The sequence below is a fragment of the Lucilia cuprina genome, chromosome 3 (assembly GCF_022045245.1).
Source record: "Lucilia cuprina isolate Lc7/37 chromosome 3, ASM2204524v1, whole genome shotgun sequence".
NCBI classification, from domain to species: domain Eukaryota; kingdom Metazoa; phylum Arthropoda; class Insecta; order Diptera; family Calliphoridae; genus Lucilia; species Lucilia cuprina.
This window is the reverse complement of record NC_060951.1, coordinates 26,736,983-26,763,015: the sequence shown is the minus strand read 5'-3', so window position 1 is coordinate 26,763,015 and position 26,033 is coordinate 26,736,983. Positions and strand designations below refer to the sequence as shown.

At 29.8% G+C, this 26,033-nt stretch overlaps 1 protein-coding gene and 1 long non-coding RNA gene across 4 annotated transcripts in view; both read right to left on the bottom strand.

Annotated features, from left to right (window-relative positions):
- LOC111686578 (hemicentin-1) overlaps window positions 1–20,238 on the bottom strand; it is a 191,460-nt gene extending 171,222 nt beyond the window's left edge. Inside the window, exons 1-2 of one of the 3 annotated variants that reach the window (XM_046947184.1) lie at window positions 19,797–19,836; window positions 18,633–18,913 (exon numbers count right to left, since the gene is read on the bottom strand). The gene's annotated coding sequence lies outside the window, so the exon portion shown is untranslated. Of the gene's footprint in view, window positions 1–18,632; window positions 18,914–19,643 lie in introns of all 3 variants that reach the window. The other 2 variants (XM_046947183.1, XM_046947185.1) reach the window with 2 other exon arrangements.
- A 4,834-nt stretch (window positions 20,239–25,072) lies between these two features.
- Window positions 25,073–25,816, bottom strand: LOC124419118. Its single transcript, XR_006940411.1, has 3 exons — window positions 25,704–25,816; window positions 25,501–25,640; window positions 25,073–25,430 (listed from the first exon to the last, which is right to left on the bottom strand). It is a non-coding gene; the product is annotated as an uncharacterized LOC124419118 (long non-coding RNA).
- Window positions 25,817–26,033: the final 217 nt, after the last annotated feature.

The following is a 26,033-nucleotide window of genomic DNA, read 5'->3' as shown; positions in this document are numbered from 1 at the left end:
AAAAAATATGTAATAAACAAAACTTTGGTACCTTATTTTTCTCTTTACAAATTAGGGACCTTAATATATTAATGTTCGTATTTATGTACTTATATTTTTTAATCACTACAGGAAGTTAAACCAGTACGTATATATCATCGCCACAGAGGCACATCGGTTAATGCGATTAACTTGAAAACCGAGTAATCGATTTTATCGCATTATTAATTTTTGTTGTAGTTTATCGATTATCTATCATCCCTGAAAATTTTAAACATTAACTTTACATATAATGGGAGGCAGACATGATTAATTGTTTTTCAAAGGGTTGTGAAAATATTTCACTTTTTTGTGCTAACTTTTTTTGTTTTTGTGATAGAAAAAATATATTGATCAGTATTAGAAGGTCAATAATAGTTAACAATAAGACATAATAATATTTTCAATAATATAATTTGAAGCCCGGAAAAATTTGAAACTAAACCTCGGAACTGCCCGTGGGGCACATGAGCCAAATATATGTAATGCTTGTGATGTAGAACAAAATTTTGTTAAAATATAGAAAAAATCAGTAATAATTTGTTTTTGTTAAGTTTTGTGAAATAAACAATAACTATCTGGTTTATTATACTTTGTTTAATAAATTAAAGTATAAAACAGCGAAAAAGTTTAAAAAATATGTACATGAGAATGACTTAGGAAATATTGAAAGGAATAAAACTAAAGCCAACATATCTAAGTATCCGAACCAAATATCCTGATTTCTATCTTGTTTAAAGTCAATCGTGTTTTCAATAGACAGACGGTCAGACAGAACCATTCTTTTATTTGTCATATATTAATAATTTAATTTAATTATTTAAAAGGATAATTTAAAAGGTTACTCATGGATGTCCATGAAACTTTGGAAAATTGTACTCTAGTCTCTTATGTTGAAGCTATGCAAATTTTATTAAAATTTATATATTGAAAGAGTATAAAAAATCATTTAATATTACACATACTCCGAAAAAATATGTAGATGTATGCCCTTATTACAATTTCAAGCATTGCTTTTGACTACTTAGTTGTGACTTGAATTTATTACTTAAATTTTGCACAGCGGTTGCTATTTCCCAGCAAAAATAAAACGATGTACCTCCAAAAGGATAACATTTATCACTACTTTTTTTTAAATTTATAGAATATTTTTTGAACTTAACTTTTTAGAATTAAACCAATTTATATTTTAGAGTTCATTGATAAATGCGATTAATTTATTTATTTATGTTACAACTAATTTGGGTCAAATTAGCTGTATTATATAATATTACAATTTCACTTCCTTAATAACTTCGAAAGAAATAACATAAAAATTACTTCTTGAGAATGACTTCAGATGTAGTGAATTTGGAATCAAATAAAAAGGACATTATACCATCAGGTCATTTTTAGTACTTCCATTAAGTAAATTCTACTTTTATTTCGCTTCTTTTTTTGCTGGGATGTTATATTTAAGAATACGTAAAGGATAAAAATTCTGCAAAGATACATCTCACAAGTTTTGTGATGGTTTTTACGCCTTTTTTTGATTTTATGTGTGTTGAGACTCTTAAACCAATATACACAATATAAGGAGCTAAATTAAGAATGTTATTTTCGTGTAATAAAGTAAAGAAACATGTACAGCAAGTTACATGTATGCTCGCAAATTAAGCCTAATTAAATGAACACAATGTCTAAAGTTAACAAATTTGATGGGAAATATATATTTTTCAACAATACTTCGTCAAAAAAAATACCGTTGAAATGACAAGATGTTTTAGAACTACTGTAGAGCTACTTTGACCGAATATGGCATCAGATATATCTTTATATACTATTGCAACACTAAAGGATTTACTTTTTACAATATAGACACTAATTTTTAAATTTGTGTATTAATCATTAATTTTAAATAAACTATGTGAATATTGTTTACTATATCATATTAAGGTTATCCATTTACTTATAATGCTCATATATGCATTTCGCCTTGACTGAAATGTTCATTATTATTTTTGAACAGATTTCTAGAGAAAAACTTATAAAATTAAACAAACTTTTTAGTGCTGAAATTTCATCGTTACTTATTTTGCTAAATGTTTAAAGAAAATATAAATTATAATTTCGGATAAATTGTCTGTTGTTAATTTTTTACAGTAATTTTGGACTATTAAAATTTTTTATGTTTCTTTTTTATGTTTTATGTTATATATTTTTTCATTTTCTTTTCTAATTACTTCTGTGACAACAAGGCAAAATACATTATTTCAAGTTATATGGTACTACATTAATTAATAAGTAACAGACAAGTTATGATAGATTTTTAATTGAATTAAAAAAATCAGAAATTTTGTGCTATGGCAATCATGTAGTAAATACATATATATTATATTATTGTCTGTGGTATTTTTTTTTTTTTTGGAAAAATCTATTCAGAATTTAAGAAAATATTAGTATTTTTATACCTATCTTTGTTTATTGAACACACGAAAAAGTCCGAACAGGACAAAATAAAGAACTGAAATTAATCTAATTTTTAGTCGATACAGGTTATTTTCTATTAAAAATGTGCAATATCGGATTTCACCTAGCCCTTATAAAAGGTTCTCTTCAGATAATTACTATAATGCGAATAACTGGGTTAAGAAACATGTATATGAATGAAATTAAACATAAATAAATTTCATTAAAAACAAATTATTTTTTATTCCAATTAATTAGGATCTGTAATAGATCGATCGCTCTTATAAAGATCCGTTCATCCCGTTCATCATTCATTTAAAAACACCAGAATAGCAACCAAATTTTAGATGAGCAGGTTTTATGGAAAAATGTCGCCGGTTAATTTGTTAGGATATGACATTTTTACTTGCTGTATAAATATGTATAAGAAATTTCATTTTATATGTTGCAAAACAACTTGTGTACTTTTTCCTTGTTGCCACAATTTAGTCTTTTAGTTGTTTTCATATAGTCTTGAATTTATGACACTACAAGACAGTGAAAATAGTAAAAAGTTGTTTGAAGAAAGAAATGACTTATTAAAACGGTAATAAATTATAGGAAATTAAGTTTGTGTTTTTTTACTATAGTAGGATGTGTATTATGTGTGCGAACAATGTTTGTAACACTCAAAAAATAATGCTTACACAATTATTTTAACAAAGTTCACATGGAGGTACAGAGAGACGAATGAACATCATTTGAGAGCTGATGTGTATGCTGTAGGGTATGTAAATGTCTTGTCAAAATTTAGAATTTATAGAAAATATTTAGCAAAATGCTTTGTTCTAGAAGTTATATTACTTCGGCCAACTCTGTGGAGTTAAGTTATTGACTCGAGCATACTAAAAGGACACTCTTGCAAAATTTTTTTAATGTAATGCCTTATTAATATTAGACTAAAAGCAAATTAATGCTTATTATTTTTACAAAACTCATCTATTCTTTTTAAGACCATATCACTGGAGATGGTTATCATATATGCAGTTGCCATGACCAACTATAGCTCCCTAGTTGTTTTTTTGTTGTTGTTGTTTTAGTTGTTGAAAAAGAATTCTGTCGTCTGCTTCAGAATCTATGCCTTGAAACACTTGTGTGCAATAATTTCTACTTTAATGTCACTTTTTAGTTCTTTTCATTAAGTTTTTTTTCTCTCCAATATTCATTTAAGTTTTCTATTTTAGGTCCTTTTATGCTTTTTATAAAATTCAAAACAAGTCAGTAAATTAAGGTTACTTGGCTTTTTACAGCTTCAAGGGTTTTCTTAGAATCAATGTTTTGTGTTAATTACGAAGCGTTAAAGATAAGAAATATGGCAAAAGTATTATTTGAAAAAAATTCTATTCAAAGAAAGTTTTGGTGTCAATAGGTCTATATCAAAGCATTTTGGTCTTTAAGAAGCTTTAAAAATATTGCATTTAAATGTGTGTGTGTTATTCTTTATAAGAATTAAATATAAATAATTAGCGAAAAAGGTCAATTTTAGTTAATTTAATTTAATAGTGTAACTTTAGAATACAATTTATAAAATAGATTTAACTTCCATGTTTTATTTAAATATGTATGAGCTTTATTGTATTGTATCTAATTACGTACCTATATAACATGTGTAAATATATTAATTTTTATTAACATTAATAGTTATTTCTATGTTGAAATTATTGTATGAACTTGTCACTCCTCTTTAGTTGAAAGTATTATTTAATATTCTTAAATATTTTAGTATTTAGTCACTTAATTACTACCATCTTTGTTATCTTAGCAACACCAAAATATTTCATATTTTATTTTTGTTTGTGTCTACAAATTACTACAAGTTGAAATAGCCTCGGGGGATTTAAAAACTTTAAGAAGCGAAAACGTTTTTTCTTTTGCTTTTATTTACAGTTTTCAACTTCTCATTCATAAAACGCTTGGTTACTTGTTTATTAATAGAGTGAATGAAATGTGGAGAAATATTTACTCACAAAAATAAATGGACATGCGGGAATATTTTGAAAACTATGGTAAACCAAATTAAGTTAGCAATAAATATTATTTTTTTTTGTGTAACCAACAAAAACTTTTGTAAAATAAGTCATTCCCTGATATATGAATTTTTATACCCTACACAAATATAGTGGAGAAGGTATTACGTTTGAGACATCTAAAATTATTTATCATATACCTTAAAGTTAACTATATCTGTCCGTATGTGTGTCCATGTAAACTTTGAGCGCACGCTACAGGTCTCAATTTTTAAGATAATTTGAAAAAATTTTGCACATTCGCTTCTTTTGGTCCATTTTTTTCCTTCATACAACTTGAACTCCGAATATGTCTTTTGAGCTTATAATTATGTTAAATATTCTAGTATTTCAATAAATAATGGAAAACTTTGTTTTATATACATAACTCTAAATGGTCATTTTCATAATCATCTGTCCTTATTTGACCTTAGCCCCCATAGAAAGTCTCCAGAAAAAGAATTGAATGTCCACAAAAAAAGTTTTACATAAAAAAATCCCCACAATAAATATTATACATACAACCTGATCTTCCGATTTGGGCTTTTTATCTCTCAACTTAAATACTACCATCTATCCAAAAGTCAGCACAATGTACTAATATTTGTAACAATCAAAAATATTGGTTATTAAGTATATGAGTCGGTTCTTTTGAAAACAATTGAAATAATTGCTCATAATTATGTAAAATATACTTGTATCTCATCAAAAAGTTGCAAGTCTTAATACTTAATTTCACAAAAATCGGGCCTCATTTAATATAATCCCTCAATCCACAAAAGTTTATGTCTTATTTTAGCAAAACAGTTTGGCGAAAAACCAATGGAACCAATGTTAAATTCAACATAAATCCTTTATTAGGATAATTTCTATTTTAATATTCGTATTTTATGTAGGGTATCATATTGTCAATTACTCCCGACTATAATTTCTTACAAAAATATAATTAAATCGTAAAATTAATATTGGATAACGTCTTCATTACTTTAAAGTGCACTTATTATTATACGTAAGTACTTTATCTTGAGTAATGATGTTTTTTTGTACTTAGTTTCCTGTTTAAAACTATTTTTTGGTTCACAATGATGTTGTCAATATGACGGCGAAACATTTAACACATTTTTATTTTAAGTTAGGCCGATTTGGTTACTGATTACTGATGGGTAATATTACTCCACCTTTTCGAATAGTCTTTAAAAAGTCCCCCCGGGGGCATGTTACCTTGGCGAAGACCTCCGCCTTGGTGTTATTGCAATCCCGGGGTATAAAGAGGGCCCAATACCTCCAATCTGACCGGGATTGAAAAATTGGTTGTCTCAGTCTACTGCTTGGCTTAGTCCTTGCATAGATTGCCAGAGGTCTGACCAGAGCACCGCATAATCTGGTACTACGGGTGGCCAGTTGCCCGCAGGACTATGTCCTGGCTGGTCAGTTGGTTGAGGTTCCTTCGGGATCCACGTAGTGGCTGTTGGTTGAACCCAAATTCGCGGGAAGAGAATAAGTGCGGTTAAAAGACTGATGCATGATAATAGTCAATATTTCGGGATAAGGTTCGGTGCTGTTGCCGAAAATCAACAGATACCCCACAGAGGAGTGACTGTGGGACTAAGCGTTGGAAATGAGTTGGTGTCAATTGTATATGATATAGAATGAATGTAGAGGTATACGGGCCTTACCCCACCCGTATACCTAAATGAATGTGTCGTATGTTTTTCTCTATGAATGTGTCGAATGAATGAGATGAGTGCTGGGTTGAATGATTATGAATGAAAGATATCATATACAAGAGATACCGATTAAGTTTCCTTCCTTGTCCAGATATGTTCAGAGTTTACTCTGTTCATATTCGACTTGCCACAGCGTGTCACTGTGAGTAAGAACGATGTCTACGGCTTATTGGTGGATCGTGCTTCGGTCCACCGGTTACGTCTCTAGGTGCTGTTGCCGACTCAACAGAGCCATAGTAGTGTGGTTGTCTTACAACGTGACTACTTTGGCAAGAGATTAGATAGCTCGAGTACTCCAGCAAAGTACTTGCGCATGGTACCGGTCATAGCCAATGTGCAAAAATTGCCTCCTGCGTCTTCATTGAAGACAAAGGGGCGATGGTAGACCGTTCTCAAGTCTACCCAGTGGATGAAAAAGACCACCGTGAGATAGGCCGACACGGCAGGTGCTCACGTTAAACTATCGACAGTCAGTCTTTAAAAAGTAATTAGGTAAGTACAGGTCATTACTATGTCATTCGTAGACGATTTTTATGATTTTATTCTTGCTTGTTTGCATATCTGCCAAATATTTTATAATTACTTGAAGTGGTTTTTGTAAAAAATTAATAATTATAATAAAAAAGTTTTAAATTCCCTAATATGTCAATTTTACGATTGACATATTACTCATACGCACTCATGTACTGAATGTGTAGCTCATTTTCTACGCCACTGTTAAATAACTAATGTATTAGAAAGTGAAAACATACAACTTTCATAACTGGTCGCTCATAAACCGGTAAGCAAGTAGTAATGAATTTACTTGTCAGTGTGGTGGTTGTGGGTACGATTCTCATTAAATGGTCTGTATCACTACAACTGCAATAGAAAAATAAATTAATAAATACACTTTCTTTGTTGTGGCCTTTTATCCCATGATTTATGATTCACGATGATGGCTATTTAAAAGTACCAAGTACTTTATTTTTATAAATCTGCCTCAGATTCGAACTACCCTCGTTAATACACAAGGCCAATTTATTCATCCATTCATTCGCTCATTCAAACATTTGTTGTATTTCCTGTTAAACAGTTTTTATAATTTTCCATTTAGAGTGGTCAATAGAGCGCTATATTTTTTTTTTTTTTGGTTTCATACTTTTTGTTTGACTGTGTGTTGAAAATATTTTTATTTTTATGCCTGCGAGTGACGACCTTGATGTGTTTATCATCGCATGGAAAGATGAATGGAGACAAATTGCAAACAAAAAAAATATATATGAAAATATATAAATAAAAACTAGGAAGTGAAAAATTGTTGATATTCCATTATTATATATTCTTTTTTTGATATTTAGCCAATAGAGTTTTTGAGTTCTGTTTTCAATGATTTTTGTATCGAAAAAAAGTAGAAAAAATCTTGACCTAGAACAAATTGTTTACATTGTTCGAGGGAATCGATGGTTGGAAATGGTGTTAATTCATAATTTTAAAAATATTTAAGCAAAAATTCATAATTGGTATGTTAAGGTTATACAAACATTTTTTGTACAAAATCATGAAAATGTATTATTCAATGATGTATAATACCGTCGTCGGCTATTAATTGAACAAAGTTCAAATGTCTCTTCCATCATTAACTACATTGTATAAAAACTAAACTATGACAACACATTTGAATGGTTTATAATTTTTTTATCAATTCTTTATTTCTGGGTAGAGTTCTGCTCCTCTTTTATCGTTTATTATGTGATTTGTTATTCCTACTTACAAATTCATTTTCATTCTTATTAAAATAAAAATATAATAAAATAATACTTTTGTCCTTGCAGGCCTGTTTATACTGGTTAAGCGTCTAAATTATTTCAAATATTATCGGATTTTATAAATTGTTAAAATAACATAAACAATGGTATTAGAGCCTCTTATAACATTAGATGGGGATATTTATGTTAAATAATCCATAAATTCAGCGAAAACAGGAGAAAAAAACGATATTTATTTAACTGATGATTATTATTTATAAAATGTTTATGTCCTTTAGAGTTTAAAATAATAAAAACAAAATGGCAAATATTAATAGCTTTATTAAAAATACTATTATTTTTATATACTGTTAAAATTTATAAGGATTTTTCGATATTCTTTTCAGCGATTGTGGCAGACATACAATGTTTATAAATCTATTAGGGAAAATTTTTGTCTTTTTACAGTGATAAATACATTGTAAAGTCATTTATAAGAGAATGATGACAGTTATTATTTTATTTTAGTAACTTTGGGAAGATATGGTTAATTTGGACATAATTTTGATATACTGGCCATTAAAAAGAAATTTGTATGAGATTTTTTGTTGTTGCTAGTAAAAAGGATTTAATAATCTCTACCACCAATAGTGGTCATAGAGCGTATTTATAAGTTTGTCGTTCCGTGTGTAACACCAAACAGTATTCATCTAAGACACAACAAAGTATATATGTTCTGGGTACTTGTGAAATTTTAAGTAGATTTAGCTATGTCCGTCTGTCTGTGTAAAACACGCTCACGTGAAAACTAAACTAAGGACATCAACCAAATTCACCGAAAATATTTATTATTATCCTAAGCACTTTGGTATTGAAAATTAGGAAAATAAATTCACGAGGTAAAAAATTATGAGTAAAAATTTAGGACTACTTCGAAAAAATTACGTGTTTTTTGTAATTATTCAGAATTTCCCTCAGAAATCACACACAAGATAATTTGATGAATTTTGTCACACATTATTTTTATCTGCCAAGGATCAAGCGCGTTGAAAATCATAACAAATGATTTAAAATTTTCTCATAGCTCCCATACAAAGGTACATATTCCTGAATTATCGTTAATAACTCCCTTAATTATATCAGTATAAATAAAAAAATTTGCACATGTTAATGTAAAATAAATAAATCACACTATCAGAGAAGATTTGTATCAGTCCACAAATGGTCATATCTCCCTATTTAAATATGTTTTTGTACACGCCAATCATTCTACCAAATTTTTCCTGGATCGGTCCATTATTAGTCATAGCTCGCATATAAGGTCCACTTACAAAAATCACTTAAGCGCACATATTTCAGTGAATTTTTAATTTAATAAGATAAAATTCGACTCGAATATGTTTTATGTGCACATCTACCATTCTACAAAATTTTTCCGGGATCGGTCTACTTCCGAAAAACACTTAAACGCACATATTTTATTGAATTATAAATGTAGCAGGATAAAATTCGATTTAAAAATGTTCTGTGCCAAAATGTTCATTTTACCAAAATTTTCCCAGATCGATCCAGAGTCAAAGCTCCTATATAAAGTCGACTTTCAAAAATCACTTAAACGCACATATTTTATTGAATTATAAATTTATCGGGATAAAATTCGACTTAAATATGTTTTGTGCCCACTTCAATCATTGGTCATAGCTGCAATATAAGGTCCACGAAAATCACTTAAACGCACATATTCCATTAATTAATAAAACAATGGGGGTACAATTTGACTTGAATTGATTATGTATGTAAATAAATCATTATACGAATTGTTTTCCATTTGGTCCAAAATTGGTCATAACTCTAATATTTCCGAAAAATACTTAAACGCAAATTGTTAATCAAATTTTCATGATTACATTTGATATAAATTCGTATTCATGAAAATCACTGAAAATCACATAATTTACTATTAAATTAGATAGTTAAATGGACATTAAACAAAGCTTGCTGGTTGAGGGTATTTAAGATTCGGCATAGCCTAATATAACACTCTAACTTGTTTGACATTTAATTTAATAATTTTTTTATACTTTTATCTCTTAAATTGTATTTTTGGAATTTTTCTAAATCATAAACCTTGAAACATTTATTTTAACATTTATGGTCCTAACTGATAATAAGAATAATATTGATAAAGCATAGACTTATTGGTTTTACGCTCACCTTAAAGTATATTAATATATGCTCAGGATTATTCTCTATTTAACATCCATCCACTTTAGGTTTGTTATTAAACTACTTGTCGATATTTTCAAAATAATATGTACAATGAAATTTGGCACATATGGTTCAACATAAGGTTGACGAAGCCTATTGAAAATTATTAAAATCAGTAAATTTGTAAAAACTAAATAAAAATCTAACATACATTTTTTATACTTTTTGGTAATTTTTTAAGTTATCAAAAATAAAAACTCTTTTTTATACCCTTCACTACCATCAGTGGTGTACATGGCATATATGAGTTTTATTTGTTCAAGGTCCTTGTGAAATTTTGAGTCGGTTAAGCTATATCCGTCCATAAGTCTGTGTAAAACACGCTCACATTAAAAGCTGAGAGATCAATCAAATTTACTGAAAATATTTTCTGTTATCCTAAGCAGTTTGGTATGGAAAATCAGCCAAATCGGCTTACGAGGTAAAAAGTTATGAGTAGAAATTTCAATGGTTTTAGCTAAAAAAACTTTATTTGTATGTTTTTGATATTTTAAAATTATTAAAAATTTTCTTACTTCAAATTCTTACGAAACACAACCTAGTAAGTATTTTTATTTACATATTTTATTTTTAACAATTTAACAATTTTCATATTAAATGAATTTACGTATGAAATTGTTATTATTATTTGACTTTTGCAGCACTTGATTTTATTTCACAGAATTAATACATTTATTGTCAGAGCATGTCGCAACTGTTGACAAATATTTTTAATATAAACTCACTACATAATAAAACAATGATTTTTCAGGTATTTAATTAAAATTAATTTATAATGCGAAATTTTACTTGTATTATTATCAAATGTATATTTTATTGCATTTTTGTTATATATTATTTTACACACACATACAGTATTGCCAATTTAACCATTTCATAGCTTAATCTTGGTCTCCAACAATTGGTGACACTGCATACACACTTAAATTGCATACACAACTATAATATATTTTGTATTTATTTATATAAAATTAAATAAAAATTGTAATTTGTAGCTACTCTTATTGCAATTAGATTAGTTATTAGTTTGAAAACTGATTACTGTCACAAATAATTTGAACAAATCTAAATGGGTCAAAAACATTTGCCCGTTTTGACAGAGATAGTGATAATATTAATTAGTTTTCCGTGTTTAGCAAATATTTCATTAGTTGAAATTACAATATTTGATTTTTATACCCACCATCAAAAAAGATGGGGGGTATATTGATTTTGTCATTCCGTGTGTAACACATCGAAATATTGCTCTCAGACCCCATAAAGTATATATATTCTGGGACCTCGTAAGATTCTAAGACGATCTAGCCATGTCCGTCTGTCCGTCTGTCTGTTGTTGGCACGATAGCGTCCACAAAATAAGAGATATTGAGATGAAATTTTCCCAAAATATATTTTATTGATCAGAAATGTTTGGTATTGAAAATGGGCAAAATCGGTCAACGATTTCACATAGCCCCCATACAAATGTACCCCCCGGAATACTGTATAAATAGCTTCAAATATTCACAAATTCGTTTTTTATGAAGCAAATACCACAAAATTTCGCATAGGTCAGTTTTTTAACGTCTGCAAAGTAATTCTGCATTATGGCGGACATAGGACCATAATTGGCCCTACCCCCCATATAAGGTCCCCCTTAGAAAATGACTAAAAAGCTTATTACTGGCTTAAAAATGGGAATATAGCGATGAAATTCGACACACATAAGTTTCATGCAAGCCAATATCTCAAAATTTTATGTATATCGGTCTATAATTGACCCTACCCCCCATATAAGGTCCCCTTCAGAAAATGAGTTTAACGCTCATTACGCTCTTAAAAATAAAAGTATAGCGATGAAATTTGACATAAGTTAGTTTTTTACTAGCCAAAACCTCTGTATGAAAATTTATGTGGATCGGTCCATAATTGACCCCACCCCCCATATAAGGTCCCCTTCAGAAAATGACTTTAACGCTCATTTCTGGCTTAAAAATGGGAATATAGCGATGAAATTCGACACACATAAGTTTCATGCAAGTCAATATCTCTCAACCAAATTTTATGTACATCGGTCCATAACTGGCCCTACTCCCCATATAAGGTCCCCTTCGGAAAATGACTTTAACGCTCATTACTCTCTTAAAATTAAAAGTATAGCGATGAAATTTGACATAAGTAAGTTTCTTACTAGCCAAAACCTCTCTTACTAGCCAAAACCTCTCTATGAAATTTTATGTGGATCGGTCCATAATTGACCCTACCCCCCATATAAGCCTCCTTCAGAAAATAACTATAACGCTCATTACTCGCTTAAAAATACAAGTATAGCGATGAAATTTGACATAAGTAAGTTTCTTACTAGCCAAAACATTTCTATAAAATTTTATGTGGATCGGTCCATAATTGACCCTACCCCCCATATAAGGTCCCCTTCAGAAAATAACTTTAACGCTCATTACTGGCTTAAAAATACAAGTATAGCGATGAAATTTGATATAAGTAAGTTTCTTACGCCAAAAACCTCTCTATGAAATTTTATGTGGATCGGCCCAAAATTGACTCTCCAAATAAGGTCCCCTAAGCTCATTACTGGCTTAAACAAACGAATATAGCGATGAAATTTGATATAAGTAAGTGTCTTACAGGCCAAAAAATCTTTATGAAATTTTATGTAGATCGGTCCATAATTGACCCTTCCCCCCACATAAGGCCCCCTTCAGAAAACGACTTTAATTATGAGCGTAAAATACGAATATAGCGAAGAAATTTGACATAAGTATGTATCTTAGGAACCAAACCTTTATATAAAATTTTATGTGTATCGGTCTATAATTGACCCTAGCGCCCGTATAAGGTCCCCTCCATAATAATACTTCAACGCTCATTACAGCCTTAAAAATACGAGTATAGCGATGAAATTTCTCAGAAGTAAGTTTTTCACAAGCCAAAATCTCCTTACCAAATTTTATGTGGAACAGGCCTTAATTGACTCTACCCCCAACATGAGGTCCCTATCAGAAAAATACTTTAAAGCTCAGTACTGGCTTAAAAATACTAGTAGATTTATGAAATTCAACATAAACTACTTTCGTGTAAGCTAATATCTCTATCCCTTCTATAGCAACCGAAATCTCTCTATCAAATTTAATGAGGATCAGTCCATAATAACACCACCCCATATAAATTCCGCCCCAGAAAATGACGCGAAAAATATGAATACCGCAAGGCTACTCGACATAAAACAATTTTGAAAATCTCTCTACTATATTTTGTGACTTTAATGCTCCTTAATGGCTTCAAAATACAAGCAGATCGATGAAATTTTAAACAAATAAGGAATTGAAATCTTCCGACAGACTTTTATGAGAATTGGTCCATATATGTATATATAAATACCCCTACTCCCTATAAAAATTAGCACTGTCAATAGTAAAACCCCCATTAATGGACCTCTTTCAAATGTTACCCTGATGTTCTCATTAATATCGATATATAATAATAAAATATTCAAAATATCAAAGTTCATTTATATGGCAGTGATTTGATGGTGGGTATAAAAGATTCGGCATAGCCGAATATAACACTCTTACTTGTTATTTATTCCCACAGATTCAAGTTTTTTAATCCATTGCTGCTATGTGCAATATTTATATTGAATATGTTATAATAATGTTTTTTTCTGCATTTATTTTTATACCCTTCACAGCCACCAGTCGTTATAAAGATCATATATAAGTTAGTTATTCCGTGTGTAACACCAAGAAAACTTCATCTGAGACAAACAAAGTATATATATTCTGGGTCCTTATGAAACTGTCTGGTTAAAACACGCTCAAACTAAACTAAGCTAAAGAAATATACGAAATTCACTGGAAATATTAATTGTTGCCCAGAACAAACTGCAAAATCGGTTGGCAATGTAAAAAGTTATAAGTAAACATTTCAGACTACATCGTAAAAATTACGATTTTTTTCGCAATTCTTAAGTAGATTTCTCAGAAATAACATGAGGTAATTTGATGAATTTTTCTTAAGTATACAATTATTTTCACAATGATCAAAATCATAATAATCGATTGAAAAATTCTTATAGCCCCATACAAAGCTATATGTTTCCGGATCACCAATGCACACGAATGGACCTAGCTCCCATATCCACTTTGAAATACTTTTTTGTCCGACCGGTCCCTTATAGGTCATAGCACCCATATAAGAGTCACTTCCAAGAATTACTTAAACGCAGATATTTTATTGATAAATTAAGTTCAAGTCGATTTTTTGAAATTTAAAATCATAAAAAATACAGTAAATAACAAGTAAGAAATTAAAGTCGGGCGAGGCCGATCATACCTGTTACAAAAATAACATGTATTTACGTTGAATTGTACCTTCCCTCATACATACCTTATCCATTTATGTAAAAAACAATTTGGATATTTGAGTCAAATTTTGAAGCGGTTTTTTATAGGGGCTAGGGTCCAATGATGTCATATAATTATAAAGTTCATGAGGGTTATCAAGGCTAGTATAGAACTTGGTTTTGCAGCTTTTTGTCGAGATATGACCCGCCGAACTTAAAAGCCCTATTCGGCGGGTTCAGTTGTATGGGGGCTAGGTGTGATAGAAGATCATGTGCCAAATTTCATTGAAATATCTTTAAAATTGCCTGTAGTTTGATTACAAGGTTTACAAGCCCTATTCGGTAGTTCAGTTGTATGGGGGCTATGTAAAACAATATACCGATTCTTACCATTTTCAATAGGCTTCGTTCCTAGGGCAATTGAAGAATCTTAAATAACCTCCACCAGCTACTTCTATGTTATTACTTTTCTAATTGATCAAATATTTGTAAAAATAAGTTTTCTCATGTCTTTAATAGAAAAAAACCCCAAAAATTAAATCCATTACAATTCAATTTGCATGTATGCATGTGTGTGAAAGATTTAGAGATTTTAAAAATACTTTTGTTCTACACAAACTTTTGTTCAACACAAATTGATAATGCTCATAAAATACGGTTGAAGCGCTTTTAAGGGCTGGACCTAGTATAGGAGAAATAGAATTTTTGTATACAAAACTAATATTTTTGCCAAATTATGTATCAATAGCTTTATTTGGTAATAAGTAATGCGTGTTTAAGAGATTTTCGTAAAAGGACTTTGTGTGGGAGCTATGTCCAATTATGTATATAAAGACAAAATTTCAGAATTCTGTATCTATATCATTACTTGGTAATAAATATTGCGAATCTAAGTTTTTCGAAGATTTTCTGGACCTAGTATGAGAGCTATGACCAAATATGGACCGGTCGTAAAACAATTTTATAGTTAATAATATATATAAGAGCAATATTTTTGCTAAATGTATGGATATAATTATACCCACCATCAAAAAAGATGGGGGGTATATTGATTTTGTCATTCCGTGTGTAACACATCGAAATATTGCTCTAAGACCCCATAAAGTATATATATTCTGGGACCTCGTAAGATTCTAAGACGATCTAGCCATGTCCGTCCGTCTGTCCGTCTGTCCGTCTGTCTGTTGTTGGCACGATAGCGTCCACAAAATAAGAGATATTGAGATGAAATTTTCCCAAAATATATTTTATTGATCAGAAATGTTTGGTATTGGAAATGGGCAAAATCGGTCAACGATTTCACATAGCCCCCATACAAATGTACCCCCCGAAATACTGTATAAATAGCTTCAAATATTCACAAATTCGTTGTTTATGAAGCAAATAGCACAAAATTTCGCATAGGTCAGTTTTTTAACGTCTGAAAAATAATTCTGCATTATGGCTGACATAGGACCATAATTGGCCCTACCCCCCATATAAGGTCCCCCTTAGAAAATGACTAAAAAGCTTATTACTGGCTTAAAAATGGGAATATAGCGATGAAATTCGACACGCATAAGTTTTATACAAGCCAATATCTCTCAACCAAATTTTACGTATATCGGTCCATAATTGACCCTACCCCCCATATAACGTCCCCTTCAGAAAATGAGTTTAACGCTCATTACGCTCTTAAAAATAAAAGTATAGCGATGAAATTTGACATAAGTTAGTCTCTTACTAGCCAAAACCACTTTATGAAATTTTATGTGGATCGGTTCATAATTGACCCCACCCCCATATAAGGTCCCCGTCAGAAAATGACTTTAACGCTCATTACTGGCATAAAAATTGGAATATAGCGATGAAATTTGACATAAGTAAGTTTCTTACTAGCCGAAACCTTTCTATGAAATTTTATGTGGATCGGTCCATAATTGACCCTACCCCCCATATAAGGTCCCCTTCAGTAAATGACTTTAACGCTCATTACTGGCTTAAAAATGGGAATATAGCGATGAAATTCGACACACATAAGTTTCATGCAAGTCAATATCTCTCATCCAAATTTTATGTATATCGGTCCATAATTGACCCTACCCCCCATATAAGGTCCCCTTCAGAAAATGAGTTTAACGCTCATTACTCTCTTAAAAATAAAAGTATAGCGATAATATATGACATAAGTAAGTTTCTCACTAGCCAAAACCTCTCTATGAATTTTATGTGGATCGGTCCATAAATGACCCTATCCCCCATATAAAGTCCCCTTCAGAAAATGACTTTAACGCTCATTACTCGCTTAAAAATACAAGTATAGCGATGAAATATGACATAAGTAAGTTTCTTACTAGCCAAAACATCTCTATGAAATTTTATGTGGATCGGTCCATAATTGACCCTACCCCCCATATAAGGTCCCCTTCAGAAAATGACTTTAAAAAATACAAGTATAACATTTCTATGAAATTTTATGTGGATCGGTCCATAATTGATCCTACCCCCCATATAAGGTCCCCTTCAGAAAATGACTTTAACGCTCATTACTGGCTTAAAAATACAAGTATAGTGATGAAATTTTACATAAGTAAGTTTCTTTCGCCAAAACTTCTCTATTAAATTTTATGAAGATCGATCCTTAATTGACCCTACCCCCCATAAAAGTCTTCCCATAAACTTTCTTTAATGCTCATTACTGGCTCAAAAATATGATTACAACAATGAAGTTACACAGAAGTAAGATTTATACAAGTCGAGATTTACCAAATTTTTGTGTGGATCGATCCATAGTTGACCCTTCCCCCCACATAAGGCAACCTTCAGAAAACGACTTTAGCGTTAATTATGGGCGTAAATATATCGAATATAGCGAAGAAATTTGACATAAGTATGTATCTTAGGAACCAAAACCTCTATATCAAATTTTATGTGGATCGGTCTATTATTGACCCTAGCGCCCATATAAGGTCCCCTCCATAAAAATACTTTAACGCTCATTACTGCCTTAAAAATACGAGTATAGCGATGAAATTTCATAGAAGTAAGTTTTTCACAAGCCAAAATCTCTTTACCAAATTTTATGTGGAACAGGCCTTAATTGATCCTACCCCCAACATGAGGTCCCTATCAGAAAAATACTTTAAAGCTCAGTACTGGCTTAAAAATACTAGTAGATTTATGAAATTCGACATAAGCTACTTTCGTGTAAGCTAATATCTCTATCCCTTCTATAGCAACCGAAGTCTCTCTATCAAATTTTATGAGGATCAGTCCATAATAACACCACCCCATATAAATTCTGCCCCAGAAAATGACGCGAAAAATATGAATACCGCAAGGCAACTCGACATAAAACAATTTTGATTTAAAATCTGAAATCTGGAACTGAAATCTTCCTACAGACTTTTATGGTCCATATATATGTATATGGTCCATATATATGTATAAATAACCCTACTCCCTATAAGAATTAGCACTGTCAATACTAAAACCCCCATTAATGGACCTCTTTGAAATGTTACCCTGATGTTCTCATTAATATCGATATATAATAATAAAATATTCAAAATATCAATGTTCATTTATATGGCAGTGATTTGATGGTGGGTATAAAAGATTCGGCATAGCCGAATATAACACTCTTACTTGTTTTTTTGTGTGGTTAACCTTGTATAGTTTTCGAGAAAGTTACATCAGAATATGTAAAAAATGCTTATTTTTTTCGAGGTTGTTTCAAATTTTGATTCATAAGTTTTCCCGATGTGAACCGATATTGCCCATTTTCAATATCAAACAACTTAGGAAAACGAAGAACATTTTGGGTGAATTTGGTTAAATTCTATTGCTTCGTTTTATCGTGAGCGTGTTTACACAGACCGACGGACATAGCTAAATCGACTCAGAATTTGATAAGGAAACATAATATATATACTTTGTTGGAAAGGGTTAATATACTGAGTTAGAAAGGGTTAATTGTTGGACATTTTATCCATTGGTGCAACTTTTCACCTTTTAACGTAACAGCAGATTCTCATAGGCATTTGCTCGAATGAACAATATGGCCACTATCTCTTACCTGTGCTCAATGTTCCTAAGAAGTTCAATTCCCGGGCCGCAAATGTTCAGGTGTTTCTGTTTAAATCTCCAATATGACTAATATGTACTGATGTTATTTTCTATGCCGACTTTCTAAAATTTACCTAATACTTATGGGACGATTATGGATAGCAACGTAACTTTAGTTGTGCATTCGACGCAACTAGCATATTACTTTGAAAAAGTGTTCAGTATTGAAAGTAGTTTTTGTGTGTCTTTGTTGGAGTCAGATCACTTTGTATTAGGAACCCCACGTTGATCCTGAATAAATAATTTAAATAAGTTGATCTTAGAATAGACCGATAAAAATTTTATCACACATTTTGCAGTACGTACATAATTCTTAAACAATTTTTCTAAAAATTCACCTTATTTTTCTGCTATGGACAAATATTTGTATTGTTACAACCAAAAGCAATTTAATTTGTTTAAAAACTGTTAAAATACTATACGACAAATTTGATGGCAGACAGCTAAGCTAAAATATTTCTAACCTGTTTTTGGTAAAATTTAATTTTTTTTTTAAGAAAAATGTTTTTGACATTTGATTTATGATGCGTTCAAAAAATATTGTATCATAAATAACTTTTAAAATGCAAAGGTATTTATAAAGATTTAAATTGCTTTCATCTTCATCAATTTGTATTTCCTTTAGTAGCCGCTGGGATTTAGTTAGAATCACCATGACATTCGTTCGTATATAATATTAAAACTTTAGCTTGTGGTATTTTAAAATTAGCACAAAAAAACTTTAAAAAAGTTTTCATTAGAAAAAACAGACTGTTTTACTACAAAACTAATTATTTATGAATACATACAACTATGGCAGCTAAGATTAGCTCCTACATACATATAATACAAGTTTTCATTTAATATTTTAATAGAACTTTGTGAGAAATAATAAACTGGACGCAACATGACAACAAGTAAGTATTTGTATGATTTCATCAATTGTATTAAATTATCTAAATAAAAGTTTTATTCTCCTTACATTGTGCACGAAATTTAATATATTTTTTCTTCACAAAAGCATAAAACATCCATTCATAGAATAAAATTTAAGCAGCCAACAAAAGAAAACTTTTTTGTACAAAAAAATAAAAATAAATAATGTGGTGATGATGTTGGTCATGGCTTAACGAACCTTAGGGAAATTTAAAGTTTTAGTTTTAAAGAGAAAAACACTTTTTTATGTGTATTATTTATATATTTTTTTATTAAATTTTTTCTTTTTTTAGTAATAAATCATTTTTATTTCATTTACTTTCATAAATTTTTAAACAAATGTGGGCATTTATTCTGTATTACTTTTTTAATTTTTTTTCTTTTTAAGCCCTTTAGTGTTAAACACTTTGTTTCACAAACTTTTTGTTTTTTTTTTTAATTTTTTTCTATGTGTGATTTGTTTTTTAGTGCGCTCTATGTAGGTCAGTATCCATGACGTTAGAGCAGCAACAACACAAAGTCATGCATTTAAACATTGCGGCAGAAACAAGAATTCTGTATGAAATGAGAAATTTGTTGTTTCTGGTTTTGCGAATTTCCCGCTGGCAATAGTGGTTGCCTTAACAAAAGTTAACGACTGGCAGTTGCCACTTAAGTTGTTTGAAACTGTTGGTTTTGTGTGAGAATTCCTTTCTTTGCTTTAGCTGTTTGTCGGCACTGTTATTAATACTGTCATAGTTTGGAGTAAACAATTTGATTTGATTTAGCTTTGAGCATTAGGTTAAATGTGAGAGATATCAATTTTCAGAGTAAATTTTTTTTAAACTTCTCTTAAAAATTATCTGCAAAAAATCTCTATTTCTGTTTTTGCTATTTATATATGTAGTACTATTAGCAAACATTTTACTGCGAAGATGTGGTAAGAGTTATATGTTTCCGAAAATAATATTAACACATTTTTGCACTCTACACCCCATTAGTGGGGATATTATATTGGGTTTGAACCGATGTATGTAATGCATTGAAATATTGGTTCTAAACCCACCTTAAAGTAGTTGTAGTTAGTTATATGTACTTGTATCGCGATAAAAATTAGCACAACTTAGTTTTGTGCAAGTCTGAATGTTGATCCTAGCCCCTATACAAAGTGTCCTTTTGAAAGGGATTTGATTAACCCTAGTATTAATTAGGGCAAAAAGAAAGTTAATAGCTTTATTATGAAAATAATATACATTTTTTACATACTAATCATTGATGTAGGGTATCACATGGTAGGCATAGCCCGACTAATATTCTTTCTTGTTATTTCTACAATATAATTTTTCTGGATCCTTAAAAATAGTGGAGTCGATCAAGTCAGTTGAAATCGATTTTCTAAAGTCTACATACATACAAATGTATGTATATACATATTCGGAGCCAAGTCAATAATTCTGTCAGACAAACTTTTGATAAATTTTATCATTTGTTTTGCTATTAAAATTATTTCTTAGCATAAAATGCTGAAGGGTATATCAGATTCGGCAAAGGCGAATAAAGACTTTTTTCTTTTTTATTTACATAAAAAGGTGATGATGTTTACTAAACATATGCACTCAGCTTGTTTGCATATAATGCAAAAAAAAACTTCTCTTATTTATTTCTCCATGCTCTTTTCTGTAACATCAAAAACTCTTTAGAAACAACGCATGCTACATTATATTCTCTTCTCTCTTAGTGTTTTTGCTCTCTTACTAAGCTTTACATTTAGTTTTTTATAGTTATTACTTTCCTGCCATTTAATGCTTGTTTACTGTTTCGTATCTGTTAAAAAGTATGCTACATCAGTTGTATTTTTTTCTGTTAAATGCTTATTAAGCTTGCAGTCATTAGCAATCTGTGTAACAGAGAAGAGCATGAATGCACAAGTGTTTGTGTGTACTCTTTTATGTTTGTTGATGTGAGTGTATTTTGTTCTTTAAATAATAAGACTGGTGTTAACTAGCTAAATTGTTGTTAAAGTCAAAGAAAGCTGATGTTTGATGTTGTTTTTATTTTACAATACTTGTGCAGCCACATGCTTAAGTCTATTAAGTTGTGTGTGTATTCTTATTTTTATATTCACCATACAAAATGATAGGGGGTATATTCTTTTCGTCATTTCGTTTGTAACTCATAGAAATATTCGTCTATGACCCTTAAATATATATACATATATATATTCTGCGTCCTTATTATATTCTAAGACGATTTAGCCATGTCCGTCTGTCTGTATGTTGAAAACACCATAGAGTCCAAACGGAAATCGCAAAGAGGGTAATTTTTTGCTTGATACAGGTTGTTTAGTTTAAAAAATGTGCCCTATTGATCCATGATTTCGACTAGCTCCCATATAAGGTTTCCTTCAGAAAATTGCTTTAACCCTTATAATTGATCATACCCCAATATAAGGCCTCCTTGACTTTAATGTTCATAACTGTGTAACGAAGCATTTATTTATATTTTTAAAATTTTGTAATTATTGGCCGATACCCATAATTGTCCCTACCGACCATATAAAGTCCCATTAGAAAATGACTTTAAAGCTTCTAACTGCCTAAAAAACAACTATATACATGGTTGTTAGATCTTGCAACGTTGGCAGTAAAATGTGCAGAAACTGTTTTCGCGTTTCAATATACAAGTAAAGAATTAGGAAATATTTTGTAAAATATTACCACAAATTAGTTTTTCGCGAAATTCGCAGGATATACTATAAGAGGTATTGACTTAATTTTCACTAACCTTCACTGTTTTATTTTTTATTCAATTGACCATAAATATCATGGTGATATTTAAAAGATTTTAAAATGAGGTTAACAAAGATTTAAAAAAACTGAAAAAGGAGTTTTAAAACTGATATGTAAAAAAATATTTTTTTTTTGATCATAGCTAAGAACATTTTCAAGATATCTATATTCTAGAAAATATAGATATTATGTAATAAAATAGGTTTATTAGAATATTTTCCAAAATAAGTTAAATTTTGTTTCACATTTCCTCATCAAGTAATCTAAGACTCGTTAATGGCCTGGAGAATTTTTAATAACATTAACATGTTTCAACCAATTTTTCTGTTTTACATCTTTTTGAAATACTAAATCTATGTACATTATGATTATTTAACAAAAATATGTAAAATATTTACCTAATAGCAACATTTATCATATAATATCAAAATATACGAAGTATGCTCCTACGGCGATCAGTGCCTGTGTTCTGTAACTTTCGAGTCGACAAAAATTGTCGAAAAATTGATAATCGTCTTGTTTAAAACAGGGTGAACACACGTAATTCAAATATATTTTTGTTAATGTATTCAGTATAAATATTATCTAAATCACGGAACTTAAAAACGGAAGACTCTTATATTTCAATGCTTTTTTTCGAGTCGAAAGTTACAGAATACGGGCACAGGTCACGTTTTTGGAAATAGAATCTGTTGTAACTCTATTTGACTTAAAGTTACAATAATTATATATGAAATATAAATTATGAAGTGCAAAATTTGTTTTGAGGTATTAAAAGTGTTTCTATTATTTACCGTTCCGGAGTTAAGGCTTCCTATGTTAGCTTTTTGGCCAAAAATTTGGATTTTTTCAAACTTTGAGCGACCAGCAACATGTGTTAATGTATTTTAATGGAGCTCAAATTTCTATTATCTCAATATCTCGAAAGAGGAATCATATTGTGGGGTTAAGACGAACAAGATTCAAACATCGACTTTTTGCGGCCAAGCTAGTGCATATGTGTAACAAACATTTCACGATCCTAAAAGTATGCAATATTTCTCAATATTCTATGCAATATATCTTAATATTACATACTTATACGTATGAGAAATATTAAAAGCAAGAAATAACTGCACGTATATAAAGTATACGTATTACATTTAATTTTTCCCTTCTTCCTTATACATTCAATATTTGTATTAGTATTTACACATTTGTATGTGCAAAGTCGTTATTTAAAATATTATCTCTTTTTCAAATGTATTTTAAGTCCTAAAAAGGACTGTTTTGTGAAATGATTATCTAATGTGTGTAGTAAATTTCATTTATTATCAGCTTTTTTTACTGCGCCTTAAAAATACTTTGTCGCTTTATTTTATGCCTAATTGACACAATGATTATCTTAATGTTACAAGTGACACAACTGCGATTATTCAATATTACTTTGAACCTGATACAAGCCGTTTAGCTGCTGATATATCATCTGTAAAAGGAAGTAATCAATATTTATATAAACATAAATTAAATAATTGTTTGGATTGATTTACAGTTTTATTGGATTATAACCTATAAACCTCGATTTTTGTTTCTAGATATAAATATAAAGAGGAATATTTTTAAATATTTCAAAAACATACATACATAGCATACATACATATATGTTTTAGTTAGTCTTTCAAAAAAAAAAAAATAAATAAATAAATAGTTAATGTGTACGTTTGTAGTGATTAAGTTTAGTAATTAAATTCGAATTTAATTGCATTTTTGGTAATACGATACTTCCAGTTAATAGATGAAATTTTGTACGAGTGAACATAACCAATGCTTCCATTAATACAACTACAGTCAAATAAGGGCGTATTGTTACCAGTTATGCACCATTGGTAATAAAAACTATCAATATGATACATTTGAGTTGAATGGTAGCTTCAGCCTTACAATATTTCTACTACTTACTGCACGTTCCTCAAATATTTCCACATAAAAAGCAAGTGAGAATAAATTTGATGAAAGAGGGTAAATATTTATTTGTTCAGGTTTATGAGTAAAATGCTAGAGGAAATATGTGGTAAGTGTAAATGAAAACAAACCAATAAAATCGCACCTTAAAGAATTCGTAACAATGTCAAATTTTTCTCTGTTGACTACATAAATACTTTTTTTTGGCGCATAGTAGAAATGTTTTATTTGCATATGTTGGTTAAATGTGTTTAAAAAGTTTGCTTTACTGGACTAAGGAATATTTAAATATGTCATTGTAAAACACTTTAATATTGATCCTATACCCACATTAAAGTATAATTGAATTATTTTCTGACTCCATTTAGTAACGAAGTCTTTTGAATATTGTTAAGATCGGTCCAATATTTCACCTAGCCCCCATACAAGGGAACCCTCGAATAAAGCTTGTAAACATTGTAGTCAAACAACAAAAAGCTTCAAAACTAAATGTTTTATTATGAAAACTAAATCAAATTTTAATTTTTGTAACATTGACTATAATTTCTTACTAGTTTTTTGGACATAAAGAAAAATATGAAATAACCCAGTAGGATTTTGAGTTAACTTAAAACTAACTTATGGTTAACCACAAGTGATTCAGAGGTGAATCAAAAAAATTTTGCTTATAAAATACTATTCAGTTTTTCAATGTGATGTCATAGGAACGAGTCAGTATTCACTCACTATACATCAGTTTCAGCTAACCAGAAGTTACCTAATAATGAGTCAGCTTTTGGTGCATAAATAAAAGAGCAGTATGAGTTCTTTGATTAACATTCAAATTTAAAAATGCAATATATTTTATAATTTTGAATTATTTGTTAATGCGTTTATTAATTATTGTAAAATTCTGAAAAATTGTACATCTATTTAATATTATAAGCTATTCTATATTATATAAACAAAGTTTTTAATTCCCGCTGTTAATTTAGTAAATAATAATTATTATTAACTAATTGTTACTAACTAAAGCCTCCTTCTTTTTGTTGACACATATTGACTGAAAATGTCGTTTTTTACAACTGTGAAGGCATATCTAATCCCCTTTTCAGGATATTCCTCCCTGTTAGCCCAAATTGAATCTATTAAATGAAACAGAAAGTAATTCATAAATAAAAATTTAAACAAATAAGGAGAATATATTTTATTTACCCATTAAATCATCATAAAAACGTTTGAAATTTTTAAGCGAAAGCTTGCCGTGGACACCATCTATATTTGATTAAATTTACGGAAAAAATTTCGGTAAGGGTTTTATGGAGTTGTCCTTAATTAGATGACATACAACGTGTCTGAAATTGATTATTTGGATTAAACTTGTAAGCATTATCGCGATATAATAACAGAATACTTACATATGACTCACGATTTGCTTCGTTTATTTTATTGTTACACTCCCTGTTTATTAGTCGTTTTAAATTTCTTTTGCTTCCGCCTCTCATATTCAAAAATCTTAAAATAAATCTTTCTTACTTGTATTTTATATTCTTTCTTCTTCTTCTCTTTTTCTTCTTCTTTTGTTGCAGTTTAAATTATTTTAATTTAGTATTGAATTTATATTTTATAAATTTTCACAAGATTCACAATTTTTTATTTTATAATGAAAAATATTGAAAAGTATTTCAAATATTTCTGTTCATTAATATAATTTTTAATGTTTGTTAATTTATACATCAGTTTAAGTG